The following is a 13,584-nucleotide window of genomic DNA, read 5'->3' on the forward strand; positions in this document are numbered from 1 at the left end:
ATCAAGGTCAACTTGTTCAGGATAAACAATTTGCTGTTTCCTTTGAGACCCAAAAAACGGGTCACCTTCCTGCATGTCTGCTAAGGGAAGGTCTAAAACCTCTCTTATTGCTATAATAAGAGGTTCCGGGCCCCTAAGAGATGACTGTGAATCAGGGATCAGAGCCCCGTCATCCACGTTATCATCCATGTCGTCACCCGCCTGCAGATCCTCATCTGAATCAGGCAACATGGCGGCCGCAGCACGCTTCCGTGACTGGCCCGTGGTGGTGTTCATATTATCCACCCGTGCGGCTAGAACTGTTAAGTCCTGCTGCACCTTTTTGGTCTGCATTGTATTTGCAGCCAATTGCGTTGACACTGCCTGCAGCATTGTCTTTATGCCTGCAGCCCACTCAGGCTCTTGTGAGTCTGATTGGGGAGTACCACTGATCTGGGGTGAAACCCCTGTCTGAGTGGTCATACATTCCTCACAAGTAATCTGTGAGGTGGACTTAGGCACAAACTTGCTGCTGCAAATGAGACAGGTTAACTTCCTCACCATGTTGAAGGAAAGAGTAAGCTTTTATCCACAAACACACCACAATCACAATGAAATAAAGATATATAAAATCAATGTGCAGTGTATAGCAGCTATGTATGTGTGAGCTTTATCACTGGAAGTGTGTAGCTTAACAAGCACGTGGGGGAGCGCTCAGATTACACTGAGGAGACCAGCACACCCTGTACAACCTGAACTCCTATTTAGGAGTTGGTAACACGCATAAACACAGAACAGTGTGATCAATTAAGCGATTTTAGCGCTAAATACACTTGCTGTTTTCTGCAGATTTCCTCTGTCCAACACCTGTCCAACACCTCACCACTGAGGAGTGATCTGGAGGCAGTAATGGCGCCCAGGGAGAAGCAGGAAGTAGTGTATGCGCGCTCAGAGCTCTGGCCTCGCTCCTCTGAAGCCCCGCCCCCCTGTGATGGCGCAGGGGCTTCACTGATCTTTATACTGGCGCTGGCTGTCAGTTTTAATGGCGCCCTTTACACTGAACAGCGTTTTATGGTGGGATCTGCCCTGGTAGCCCAGGGACTGTCACCCGCAGCCAGTTTGTGACAGGGGGTCTGCGCAGCCCCTGTGCAGGGTACCGCGTCTGCCGCCACCGCCATCACAATGAGCCGGGGTACCCCACTGTGGGGACCCCGGTTTCTACTCACCACAGACGTCTTCGGACTGTGTCAGGAGTGTGCGGCATGCTGGGGGTGAGTATCACTGCAGCGCAATGCCCGTGAGTACAAACACCCTCTCAGGACAGTGGTCCTGCAGCAGGGACAGCTCGGTACCTTAAGAGGCCTGCAGCTGAACCCTCCTCAACTGACTCCCTCGAAGCAGGGATACTGTGAAGTCCAACACAGTAACCCCAAAATAATAAAAGAAAATAAACTGAAGACAAACTCTCTGGAGCTCCAGCAGTGTGCATCCTCTCCTGAGGGCACATTTTTCTAAACTGGTTCCTGGGAGGGGAATCAGAGGGGAGGAGCCAGTACACCCAGCTTCAAAGTTATAGATGTGCCTGTCTCCTGCGGATACCCTCTAATACCCAATGTCTTAAGACCATTCCCAGTATCCCATCAAGGACGTTAGTGAAAAGCTTGAAAGACGATAAATCACTAATTGTAAAGCCAGCAGATAAGGGAAGGGGGGGGGGTTTGTACTTATGAATAAAGATGCTTATTTAGCCGAGATCAACAAACAACTGGACTTGGGTGATACATACAAAGAATTGAGGGGAGACCCTACATCTAAAATACAAAAAGCCTTATTGATATTAACAACTTAGGCTTTGGAGGATGGTATTATTTCAAAACAAGAGTATGTGAACCTAGCATACCATCAATGTATGTACTTCCAAAGGTCCACAAAGACCCCAAAAAAAACCCTGGCCGCCCGATTATATCGGGCTGCAATAGTCTTACGAGCAACCTCTCGGCGTACGTAGATTCATATCTGCAACCTTTAGTACTAAACACCAAAGCATATCTTAGAGATACTGGTCATATTCTTAACAAAATAACGAGTATTGAATGGTCAGCCAACCAGTGGCTATGTATAGCTGACGTTGGAACATTGTACATAATTATTGATATTAACAAAGGTTTGGAAGCAGTAACATACTTTTTGAACAAAAGCGATTTGTCAAAACCTCTGAAAACATTTTTGATGGATAGCATTTCGTTCATCCTCATGAATAATTATTTTTTACATGAGGGATCATATTACCTTCAATGCATGGGGACTGCAATGGGCACCAGGTTTGCCCCCAGCTACGCGAATTTATTCATGGCACACTGGGAAGATCAAATAGTGTGGCCTAATGGCGAGCTGGGGGCAGGCCTGGTGTCCTGGAGTAGTTTATAGACGACATTCTGTTTGTTTGGTCTGGAGAAAAATCAGATCTTGATGTCTTCTGTACCTAACTAAATGAAAATGATCGTAAAATTAAACTAACCTTTGATTGCAGTCAGGATAACGTCTCCTTTCTGGACCTTAAGTTATATATTGACAATAATGTGTTGAAGACCAAAACTTTTAGAAAGGAGACAGACTCCAATAGTTTTATTCAAATCACAAGTCAGCACCACAGGAATTGGCTTGATGCCATTCCTTTTGACCAATTTTCACGGATTAAACGCAAATGTACCGACCAATTAATCTGTAATGAACAAATAAATGAAGTGTCAGAGCGTCTTAGTGTAAAAGGATATCCTAATAGTCTTTGAAGAAAGCTAAGGAAAGAATTGAGAATGTAGAAAGATCCACTTTATTGGAGGTCAAACCTAAACCTGAAAACAACGATAGGTTTAAATGGGCCTTCATCAGTAAATACAGTACAGTACACAAAGTCGTGGAAAAGATTTTCCGTAGCAACTGGCATTTACTTCAAAATGACCCCATCATAGGACCAGAACTACCTTTAAAACCGCAGTTCATTTACAAAAAAGCTCCATCTTTAAGGGATCATCTTATCCATAGTTCAAACAAATCTGTTGCCCATGTTGCCAACTTTACTGCCTATTTTGATGCCAAAATGCCATTAGGTCAAATTAAATGTTTGGTATGTGATATGTAAGTGACCCCCCCTGTGCGGGTTTCAAGTGTCATACTGTTTGACCAACGCTGTTTAACCTTTGCAGGACACCAGCTACTTATTCAAAATAATAAAATATTGGACCCATGCAAATTGTATCGCCCTATTTCTGCCCAAATCCTTGTTGGTCAAAATAAATTGCAAGTGGGTTATATGTAACTGACCGCCCTGTGCTGGTTTCAAGTGTAATATATTTTGACCAACACTGTTTAACCCTTGCAGGACATCAGCTACTTATTCAAAATAATGACATTTGGGACCCATGCTCACTTTCGTGCCCCTTTTTTGCCCAAATCCTTGTTGGTCAAAAGAAATTGCAAGTGGGTTATATGTAACTGACCCCCCGTGTGCTGGTTTCAAGTGTAATATTTTTTGACCAATGCTCTTTAACCCTTGCAGGACACCAGCTACTTATTCAAAATAATGAAATATGGGACCTATGCCCATTTTAGTGCCCAATTTCTGCCCAAATCCTTGTAGGTCAAAAGAAATTGCAAGTGGGTTATATGTAACTGACCCCCCGTGTGCTGGTTTCAAGTGTAATATTTTTTGACCAATGCTGTTTAACCCTTGCAGGACACCAGCTACTTATTCAAAATAATGAAATATGGGACCTATGCCCATTTTAGTGCCCAATTTCTGCCCAAATCCTTGTAGGTCAAAAGAAATTGCAAGTGGGTTATATGTAACTGACCCCCCTGTGCTGGTTTCAAGTGTAACATTTTTTGACCAACACTGTTTAACCCTTGCAGGATACCAGCTACTTATTCAAAATAATGACATCTGGGACCTATGCCCACTTTAGTGCCCAATTTCTGCCGAAATCCTTGTTGTTGACCAAAAGAAATTACAAGTGGATCATATGTAAGTGAGCCCCCTGTGCGGGTTTCAAGTGTAATATTTTTTGACCAACACTGTTTAACCCTTGCAGGATAACAGCTACTTATTCAAAATAATGAAATATGGGACCTATGCCCATTTTAGTGCCCAATTTCTGCCCAAATCCTTGTTGGTCAAAAGAAATTGCAAGTGGGTTATATGTAACTGATCTCCCTGTGCTGGTTTCAAGTGTAATATTTTTTGGCCAATGCTGTTTAACCCTTGCAGGACACCAGCTACTTATTCAAAATGATATCTGGGTCTTATGCCTATTTAAGTGCCCAAATCCTTGTAGTTTAAAAGAAATTACAAGTGGGTTATATGTAACTGACCCCTCCTGTGCTGGTTCCAAGTGTAATATTTTTTGACCAATACTGTTTAACCCTTGCAGGACACCAGCTACTTATTCAAAATAATGACATCTGGGACCTATGCCCACTTTAGTGCCCAATTTCTGCCCAAATCCTTGTTGTTGACCAAAAGAAATTACAAGTGGGTCATATGTACATGACCCCCCTGTGCGGGTTTCAAGTGTCATACTGTTTAAACAACGCTGTTTAACCCTTGCAGGACACCAGCTACTTATTCAAAATAATGAAATATGGGAGCTATGCCCACTTTAGTGCCCAATTTCTGCCAAAATCCTTGTTGGTCAAAAGAAATTGCAAGTGGATCATATGTAAGTGAGCCCCCTGTGCGGGTTTCAAGTGTAATATTTTTTGACCATCACTGTTTAACCCTTGCAGGATAACAGCTACTTATTCAAAATAATGACATCTGGGACCTATGCCCACTTTAGTGCCCAATTTCTGCCCAAATCCTTGTTGGTCAAAATAAATTACAAGTGGGTCATATGTACATGACCCCCTGAGCGGGTTTTAAGTGTCATACTGTTTGACCAACGCTGTTTAACCCTTGCGGGACACAAGTTACTTAATCAAAATAATGAAATATGGGACCCATGCCCATTGTATGACACTATTTCTGCCCAAATCCTTGTTGGTCAAAAGAAATTGCAAGTGGGTTATATGTACATGACCCCCCTCTGCGGATTTCAAGTGTAATATTTTTTGACCAACGCTGTTTAACCCTTGCAGGACACCAGCTACTTATTCAAAATAATGAAATATGGGAGCTATGCCCACTTTAGTGCTCAATTTCTGCCGAAATCCTTGTAGGTCAAAAGAAATTGCAAGTGGATCATATGTAAGTGACCCCCCTGTGCTGGTTTCAAGTGTAATATTTTTTGACCAACACTGTTTAACCCTTGCAGGATACCAGCTACTTATTCAAAATAATGACATCTGGGACCTATGCCCACTTTAGTGCCCAATTTCTGCCGAAATCCTTGTTGTTGACCAAAAGAAATTACAAGTGGATCATATGTTAGTGAGCCCCCTGTGCGGGTTTCAAGTGTAATATTTTTTGACCAACACTGTTTAACCCTTGCAGGATAACAGCTACTTATTCAAAATAATTAAATATGGGACCTATGCCCATTTTAGTGCCCAATTTCTGCCCAAATCCTTGTAGTTTAAAAGAAATTACAAGTGGGTTATATGTAACTGACCCCTCCTGTGCTGGTTCCAAGTGTAATATTTTTTGACCAATACTGTTTAACCCTTGCAGGACACCAGCTATTTATTCAAAATAATGACATCTGGGACCTATGCCCACTTTAGTGCCCAATTTCTGCCCAAATCCTTGTTGTTGACCAAAAGAAATTACAAGTGGGTCATATGTACATGACCCCCCTGTGCGGGTTTCAAGTGTCATACTGTTTAAACAACGCTGTTTAACCCTTGCAGGACACCAGCTACTTATTCAAAATAATGAAATATGGGAGCTATGCCCACTTTAGTGCCCAATTTCTGCCAAAATCCTTGTTGGTCAAAAGAAATTGCAAGTGGATCATATGTAAGTGAGCCCCCTGTGCGGGTTTCAAGTGTAATATTTTTTGACCATCACTGTTTAACCCTTGCAGGATAACAGCTACTTATTCAAAATAATGACATCTGGGACCTATGCCCACTTTAGTGCCCAATTTCTGCCAAAATCCTTGTTGGTCAAAATAAATTACAAGTGGGTCATATGTACATGACCCCCTGAGCGGGTTTCAAGTGTCATACTGTTTGACCAACGCTGTTTAACCCTTGCGGGACACAAGTTACTTAATCAAAATAATGAAATATGGGACCCATGCCCATTGTATGGCACTATTTCTGCCCAAATCCTTGTTGGTCAAAAGAAATTGCAAGTGGGTTATATGTACATGACCCCCCTCTGCGGATTTCAAGTGTAATATTTTTTGACCAACGCTGTTTAACCCTTGCAGGACACCAGCTACTTATTCAAAATAATGAAATATGGGACCAATGCCCATTGTATCGCCCTATTTCTGCCCAAATCCTTGTTGGTGAAAATAAATTGCAAGTGGGTTATATGTAACGGACACCCCTGTGCTGGTTTTGTGCAATATTTTTTGACCAACGCTGTTTAACCCTTGCAGGACACCAGCTACTTATTCAAAATGATGAAATCTGGGACCTATGCCCACTTTAGTACCATATTTCTGCCCAAATCCTGGTTGGTCAAAAGAAATTGCAAGTGGGTGATATATAAGTGACCCCCCTGTGTTGATTTCTGGTGTCAAATTTGTGGTCCAACACTTATTAACTTTTGTAAAAGTGTTTGTCCTTAATAAGAAGCTGGAGCTCGAATAAGGGTACTTTTAGGTTAGTTGGGCGCCCACTAAGCTATTTGCTTAGTTTGACGCATCCGCTCGCCACGCTTCGGGCTCAGTGGCTCGCCACACTATATAAAATCAACTCCATGCCGACATAGATAGTGGGGGTATGAGTGTACTTACTATAGTGGGCGCCCAACTATCGTGTATGTACCCGAATAGGAAGTGATTAAGAAGCTGGCCGAATAAGAAGCCAACTTCAGCCTCGTCTCCTTCAAGGAAGTCCAGGAACAGAGCATTTTCTCCCTGAAGGAGAGGGTCAGGTAGGCAACCCTGAGATTGGCTATCACTCGTCCCAGTCTCTAATCCTCCACCTCCAGATAGGTCCTCGTCCCAGTAGCTGTATCTCTAACCAGCACCGCACAGACACAACGCAGCCGCACGCACACACGCACCGGCAGCTGCAAACCGTGGCTGTGTGGCTACAACTACGCTTACGCTACAGGAGGAGAGGCCGCCTCTCATTCTCATTGGCTACAAGCCCGCGCTGTGTGACGTCACCACGCTACGGGCAGACGCGTCTCCCGCTCATGGCGGAAGTACCTGCGAGGTAGATACCTGCGGTTAGGAAGAGATCCCCTTCCTGCTGTTGCCCCAGCACTGACCCCGGCGAGAAGGTCCTCGGCCACCCTCCTCCGCTTCGGGGAAGCAGGTAAAGTGAAGAGAACCGGCGTGAGCGGCGTGCGTGCGGCCGCATGTGGTTGTGTTTATGATGCCCGGACCCCGCCTCCTCGTCACACACAGGTTGGGGCCTGGGAGCCGGAGCCCCGCACACTCATGTTTATCGTTGTCTGTTAAGCCAGGCGGCATGTATAGGTGTGATGATATAGCTTTGATGGTATAACACTCAAGCACTGGAGGGCAGGGTGGGAGCAGCTCCCCCTTGATCACGTTTAATTCAGCCGCTCCATTGTCCTGTATGGGCACTGACAGGCCCCGGGTGGCGGTGCTGCTGGTGTGGCTGCTATGCCCAAGCGCCCAATGACACGATCCTGCCAGTCAGGTTGCCCCCCTCTGCGTGTACTCAAGGCAGTTGGTGCTCCTATCATTTCACTTTCTAGTTAGCGTCAGAGTTGTCCCATTGCCCCCAGTACATCTCTAATGCATGGGGGCCTTCACCTTGGCAGAAGCACTGGTGTTTCCAGTTACCCATATGCGCAGTGATTTTATTCGAATTCTCACACTTTCTCATTGCGACAGGATTTGAATTTGGCAGATAATATTGAGATTTTGAACGTGGGTAAATTATGGGATTGCTTGTGTGTGTGTGTGTGCAAAACTTTTCCCTCAAATGCTTATCACACATGATGAATAAGTCAGTAGTCTGACTTTTAGTATGTCACCATTTATACATGCTGTACCCTTTTGTATTAGAAACCGTTCTTAAAAATGACTTAAGTTTTATATTCGCATGCTAAATGCAGGTGCCATGAAAAGGCATGACATATGTATCCTTATTGCTTTTAAGCTTGACTTGTACTCCTTTCACATAGCACAAATAACCTGGGTCTGACCCGGGTTGTTACCAGGTCGACATGCAGTGTGAAAGGGCCTATATAAATTACCCAGGTCCAGCAACCTGGCATTCATACCCGGGTTGAGTGACCCGGCCCCGTTCACTCTATAAGAAGAAGGAGGCGGCGGCAGCGTAATGCTTGGTACACACCAGAACAATCATGATCGTGAGACGACCATACGATGGTCGCACGATCTGCAACCAAACTAATTCCGATCTGTACCCAGTTGAAGGGGTAATCCTGACTGCAGCAGGTAGGATATGCAAAACGACCAGCGGGGACGCGGATCAGATCTAAAACATGCCCAATTTACATACAATCGGTCAAGATTGTATGGGAATTGAGGCCAAATCATTCTGGTGTGTACCCAGCAAAAGCTCCAAATGCTGCTTCCTCCCCTGTTCCCCAATGATGTGCCACCATTACGCCCCCTTTCAGCAACACAGCTTATTGTGGGACTTTCATCGCAAATGCCAGGTGTAACACTATTTGTGATGCTAAATTCTACACCTTTCATATTGCACAAATAACCCGGGCCTGGTCCAATTAAAGCAACCTCAACTTTCTGCAGGATGTACTCGGTGAAGTTCTTATCTTTGCATAAGGTACATGTATAAGTGCACTATTATTGGCCGAACCTATGGATGTTCGTAGGTGTTGGTGAGATGCTATGAATGTTCGCAATCCACATGAATAGTAATTTAACTTTAATTTAAGTGTGTGTGGTTTCTTAAATGGCAAGTAATAGGCGTAGGCTAACACATGGCTAACCGGAATGTGCAGATGCAGCCAGAAACATATAGGGTTAATGATGTTTACCCAGTTTTATAGCGCACCTATAGGCAGTGGAATTTCTAGATTACCAGTCCTTGTGGTGCAGTGGATGTAGGAGGGTCTTTATAAAGGCAGTTTCCATACACAGAGATACTCAACAGCACATCCTCTTGGGTGGGACAACCGAGGAGAAGCTGCACATGAACTGTATTATATTGTGTTGGCAGTGGAATCTGGCCCGATGGCAGAGCACACCACTAGTAGACCTCCTGACCACAGAGAGGGAAAGTTTACAGTGTATTACCTCTCAACAGAAACAGGCTTCAGACCAATTTTTTTTTAATTTTGGCTTCATGTGAAAAAGAGGAATTGATCCTTGAGTAACGGTGCATACACGCTGTATGCACTGAAAGATATTGGTGACCAATTTCCCTTGAACAGTGTCCAACATTCCCAGTGTCATGGACGAATGACACTGGGGACAAAACATTGAACAATATGGCGAATAATCTAGCTATACTCTATAGCTTCTTTTTTAAAGATATCTGAAATTGACCTGCCTGCACAGTCACCAAACAATCTTGATGAACAACCGGCAGGTACGCACATCATCCTTCGTAGCATACACACTGAATGATATTTTGACCAGTATTGTTCAGAATGGCCAAAATTAATGATATTGGTCAAAAATCGTAGTGTGTATGCCTTTGTACCCTTATCGGCACACTACATGGATGTGCATGGACTAATAAGCAGTGAATCTTGATTACTAATGTAGAGTTGAAGAATATTCTGCTGCTGAAAGCCAACTTAGGTGTGTATATACAGGCAAGGGACTGAGATACAGGAAAGTTCACCCAGCAAAAGATACATAGGTCTTTAAATGTAAACCTGCGTATGTTCATGGTAATTTTATTTGTTATGTATGCCTCCTTTATATATTACCTAGGTACTTTCTGCTATTCATGGCATCTGAGATAATGGGCCAAATGTAATAGGGTGGGAGAATCATTAAGGGCCAGATTCTCTAAACTTTAAAAGTGATCAAATCCAGAGTGATAAACAGCCAGCCAATCAGCTCCTACCTGCCATGTCCCAGACTGTGTCTGAAAAATGTCAGGGAGGAGCTAATTGGCTAGCTGTTTATCACTTTCTATTCTATCACTTTTGAAGTTTAGTGAATCTGGCCCTAAGTGAGAGGTTTTGGGAGAGTTTTCCCATTATTATTATTATTATTATTATTATTATTATTATTATTATTATTATTATTATTATTATTATTATTATTATTATTATTATTATTATTATTATTATTATTATTATTATTATTATTATTATTATTATTTTTTTTTTTTTTTTTTTTTGAAGCAATTACACCACAAAACTAGGTTGATTTTGCCATCTCATTGATTGCTGCTTTAAAAAAAAAAAAAAAAAAAGTTGCACACCTTAACCCCTTCCCGACATTTGACGTACATTTACGTCATGGCCGGGATGTACTTCCCGACACATGGCATAAATGTACGTCATGACTTTAAACTGTCACTGCGTCTCGAGACGCAGTGACAGAGGGACGATGTCTGCTGTCCCTGACAGCAGACATGTCCCTGCATGCCCAGGGGGGGCTGCGATGTCGCCCCCCCGTCGGCGATCGCTGTGATTGGCTGTTCAGTGTGAACAGCCATTCACAGCGTTTTCCTGTGTTACCAGCGAATCAGACGCTCGGTAACACAGGTGTCAATCACCGCCGGGCGTCAGGGGGCATGAGGGGGTCATCGGTGACGATGACACCTCACCTCACCCCACCTGCCCCCAAGGCTGTGATTGGTCCGTGGGACCCACGGACCAATCACAGCCAAGGCGCGACATTTAAACTACCGGTGACTGCGCTGCAGACGCCATTCCGGTCTGGAATAGCGTGCAGAGCGGTCACCGTGCCTATCTGCCGTGATACTGACCTGATCCTTGCTAATACTTACCTGATCCTTGCAAATACCTTACCTGATTACCTGATCACTGCTTGTAGCGTGCTGGACGCTTCCTGGATCTGACTTCTTGGGACTTCCTGCTGCTGCTGCAGTGTGATAGAGAGATAGAGAGAGAGATAGTGACAGAGAGAGCTATATTTTGTGTCTGCTACCCCCCCTTTTTGGGGGTGCAGGGGTTTTTTATATATAAATAACTGTCAGTGCTGCTGCTGCAGTGTCATAGAGTGAGAGATAGTGAGAGATAGTGAGAGATAGTGAGAGATAGTGAGAGATAGTGAGAGATAGTGAGAGATAGTGAGAGATAGTGAGAGATAGTGAGATTTGTGTCTGCTACCCCCCCTTTTTGGGGGTGCAGGTTTTTTTTTATATATATAACTGTCAGTGCTGCTGCTGCAGTGTCATAGAGTGATAGATAGAGATAGAGATAGAGAGAGTATATTTTGTGTCTGCTACCCCCCCCTTTTTGGGGGTGCAGGTTTTTTTTTATACATATAACTGTCAGTGCTGCTGCTGCAGTGTCCTAGAGTGAGAGATAGTGAGAGATAGTGAGAGATAGTGAGAGATAGTGAGAGATAGTGAGAGATAGTGAGAGATAGTGAGAGATAGTGAGAGATAGTGAGTGTATATTTTGTGTCTGCTACCCCCCCTTTTGTGCTGATCAGTATATCTGTGCTGATCAGCAACTTTTTGGGGGCGCAGGTTTTTTTTTTATATATATATATATACCTGTCAGTTGCTGCCAGTTGCACTGTCAGTTGCACCAAAGGTTGTGCACCTGCTGCCCCTCACTGGTAATCAGTGTCGCATCACTGATCACCTTTTTTATTTTTTTTTGAGGCTGCTGTGGGTCTTTTTTAAATTTTTTTTTTTACACACACTGTGATTTTGTGGGTGTCCTGTGGCCACTGTGCGCTGATCAGTGACGTACATCACTGATCAGCTTTTTCGGCACAGGGTTGATCTATTTTTTTTTTATCAAATTCCTGTTGCCTTTGAGCGCTGTTCAGTGACGGACGTTACTGACCAACATCTGTGCTCAATTTTTGGCGCAGGAGCTTTTTTTTTTTTTTTTTTAACCCCTTCAATTTTTTTTTTTTTTAATTGGGTTCAAATTCCTGTATAAAGTATTTTTTTTTTTTCTGCACTACATACACACTACACACTACATACCCCCCGGGTTGAAATAAAGTTTGTACCCCCCCCCCTACACTATACACGTGTTGAAACATTTCACTACCAGTAACACAAAAATAAAAATGGCATCCCAAATGTCATCCCAAATGTCATCCCAGTCATCCAGAAGAATGTATTCAGCGGAGGAGGCATATGCCATGCTTGCCTCTGATTCTGACACAGCCAGTGAGGCAAGCGGGGAATTTGAAGGATTCATCTTAAGCTCCTCTTCCTCCTCTAGTGATGAGGGACCCCCTCAAAGACGCCCCCGTAGAGCAGCTGAGACCCCCCCCCCCAATAATTGATCTCGTATGGACCCCACCACCAGACAATTTTGAGCCCCAGGTTCCTGAGTTTTTGGCCATGCCAGGAATCCAATTTGATTCCACAGGTCTCAGAGAAATTAACTTTTTCAAATTATTTTTCTCTGATGATTTTATAAATTTAATTGTGGACCAAACTAATTTATATGCCCAGCAGTTTATTGCTCAAAACCCCACGTCATCATTTGCTAGGTGGACCCCTGTAGATGCAGTAGAGATGATGACGTTTTGGGGTCTGGTGTTTCATATGGGCATAGTAAAAAAGCCAGAAATTAGGCAATATTGGAGTACAGATGTTCTGTACAGCACCCCATTTTACCGTATGGCCATGCCCCGGGCTCGATTTGAGACGATCCTTAAATTTTTGCATTACAACGATAATGCACAGTGCCCACCCAGAGATGATCCCACCTTTGACCGGCTATTCAAAGTCAGGCCGGTCATTGATCATTTCAGTGCCAAATTTGAAGAGATGTACATCCCAGATAAATTCATTTGCATAGACGAGTCCCTTATACATTTTAAAGGAAGGGTTAAATTCCGCCAGTACCTTCCCAGTAAGAGGGCAAGGTATGGCATAAAAATGTATAAGCTGTGTGAAAGCACCTCAGGGTACACCCACAGGTTTAGGGTATATGAAGGGAAGGATTCAAGAATTGAACCGCCAGAATGCCCCCCCTCCCTCGTAGGTGTTAGTGGAAAAATTGTCTGGGATTTAGTGCACCCCTTCCTGGATAAAGGTTATCACCTCTATGTGGATAACTTTTACACCAGCATCCCCCTGTTTAAGGCCCTTGGTTCAAGAGGTACAGCAGCTTGCGGTACTGTGCGCAAGAACCAAAGAGGCCTCCCAAAAACGCACATTGCCCAAGTAATGAGAAGGGGTGAAAGCAGGGGAATATGCACCGAAAATATGTTGTTGGTCAAATATAAGGACAAGAGGGATGTCCTTATACTGACAACAATTCACGGAGACAGTACCACCTCCGTCCCTGTACGAGGTACCAGTACCCACACCTCCAAACCTAATTGTATCCTGGATTACAAT

General features: G+C 43.8%; 1 protein-coding gene across 4 annotated transcripts in view; it reads left to right on the forward strand.

The window, feature by feature from the left end:
• The first annotated feature begins 7,213 nt into the window (after positions 1-7,213).
• Positions 7,214-13,584, forward strand: part of EYA3 (EYA transcriptional coactivator and phosphatase 3) — a 95,808-nt gene continuing 89,437 nt past the window's right edge. For 2 of the 4 annotated variants that reach the window (XM_083173418.1, XM_083173420.1), the window contains exon 1: positions 7,215-7,413. The gene's annotated coding sequence lies outside the window, so the exon portion shown is untranslated. Of the gene's footprint in view, positions 7,414-13,584 lie in introns of all 4 variants that reach the window. The other 2 variants (XM_083173419.1, XM_083173417.1) reach the window with 2 other exon arrangements.

Source organism: Crinia signifera, chromosome 2 (assembly GCF_055691185.1).
Source record: "Crinia signifera chromosome 2, ASM5569118v1, whole genome shotgun sequence".
NCBI lineage: Eukaryota > Metazoa > Chordata > Amphibia > Anura > Myobatrachidae > Crinia > Crinia signifera.